Raw genomic sequence first — 1,802 nt, 5'->3', positions numbered from 1 at the left:
ATGAGTTGTATCTCCTATGCTGTGAGTTTATTAGCAAATACTTGCTTTACTAAGGACTCAATTCCATGAATTATACTCTGTATGGAATTGAAAGTTTTTCCTAAAATATTTAGAAAATACTGTGGGAAAGCTTTAATATACTAGTTTCAAAGCTACTTTTTTCCTTCATTTGTCCCTTAATATAAGGTAGAAATTAATTTTTGTTCTACCAATCTTTAAAAAAAATTACAGTTCTTGACTAAGCTTCAAATAAAAACAATGGCTTATGTTACATAATTTCTGCATGGATTGATCTCATAATGGCTTATGATCTTAACACCTCCTGAAAAAGTCAACATAAAGTATAAAAGTATCTATGTAACTTGCCGTTACATGTTAAAAATATACCTAATAATAGTCATTGAATACTTTATTACTTATCAAAGACTTGATTTATCATAACATTTAAAAACAACAATACAATCTTAGTGTGGAACTAGAGAAGTCATTATTTTTAAGTTTCACATGTGAGAATTTCTTTAAGAGGAAAGATGCTATAATTACCCATCATATAAAACACAGTGACTAGAATGAGTACTGTAAAATTGGATAAGTCAATGAAAAACTTTAAAGAGGTTCCGTTTCTGAGACACCCCTAAATACTTCCCCCAATGAAAAATAAATTGGAAAACCTGAAAAATTCACTGTAATGTTCCTTATAATTCTACAGACTTGTAATACTAATTGAGCCCTTCACAAAAAAAGTTAGCATCTCTGTTCAAGCAAAAAGACAACTTCATCTTCAAGCAATTTTAATATTTTTAATAGACACTGTAAAATAACAAAAATGCCAAGCTTATTCTAAAACATTTCCAGCAATCCTTGTTATAAAGTCACAGTTCAAGGGAAAAGAATGTATTTGGAGATAACATTTTATTAGTTATGTGTAAATCATCTTAAGACTGAAAACTAGCTCAGAAGAACTCATATTCTTGTTGTATATGAAGTAGATTATCAGTATCACATAATTCAACTATTTAAACACGTGATTTCACTTATTTGCTGCTCTTCTGCTTGATACTGAGTTAAATCAGTTGCAAATCAGTTCTTTATTGGTTTGAACAGTGGCCAACCTAATATAATTTTGGCAAAAGGGCAGGGAGTATTGTTTTAATGCAAATTTATTATTCATTTCTTAGAAGTAAACATACTTAAATGCTAAATACCTGACCTTTTCAAGTAAGTGTAGACCTACCTTGATTTTTCACAATAGCTTCTATTCATATCCATGAGACAATGTTTTCACAAAAGGTAAGGCAAAACAGGTGTTAAATTACTTAACAGAACTCAAAATTTAAATAATTAAAACTAATTTGTGTTTAAAGCTATTTGCAGATTTATTAGAGAAACAAATACAAATATGCATTTCTACAGAACTGTTTTTTTCCAAAGTGAGCTTAAAACTTGTTCCACAGTTTTCACTTGTTTGTATACCTAATAGTAACCCAGGTATTGGCTGCTGTACCACTTGTAATGAGACAATTGCCCTTCCATTGCAATTATAAAAAACTATTTAAAAAAAAATTCAGCACATACACGGTAAATATTTTTCCTTAAAAAAATAATCTAATCAAAATATTGAATATTTTAGATTTAAACAATATTTTATTTACAAATCTGATTTGATGTACTTTATTAATTATACAAGATAATGCTTCAATTTTCAAGAACAGTTGCTTTTTTGTTTATATAGACCAGTGGAATGACATCCTATCTAGTAATATGTACTACACTTCAATTTGTTTTTTTCAAAATTAACAGGA

The 1,802-nt window shown here is 28.4% G+C and overlaps 1 protein-coding gene across 1 annotated transcript in view; it reads right to left on the bottom strand.

Annotated features, from left to right (window-relative positions):
* Positions 1-1,022: 1,022 nt before the first annotated feature.
* Nova1 (neuro-oncological ventral antigen 1) overlaps positions 1,023-1,802 on the bottom strand; it is a 145,308-nt gene continuing 144,528 nt past the window's right edge. Inside the window, exon 5 of the mRNA XM_013025350.1 lies at positions 1,023-1,802. This exon is cut by the window's right edge and continues 5,413 nt beyond it. The gene's annotated coding sequence lies outside the window, so the exon portion shown is untranslated.

The sequence above is a fragment of the Dipodomys ordii genome, unplaced genomic scaffold (assembly GCF_000151885.1).
Source record: "Dipodomys ordii isolate 6190 unplaced genomic scaffold, Dord_2.0 Scaffold84, whole genome shotgun sequence".
In the NCBI taxonomy this organism is placed as follows: Eukaryota; Metazoa; Chordata; class Mammalia; order Rodentia; family Heteromyidae; genus Dipodomys; species Dipodomys ordii.
Note: the sequence above shows the minus strand (reverse complement) of the source record. Positions and strands in the feature narration are given on the sequence as shown.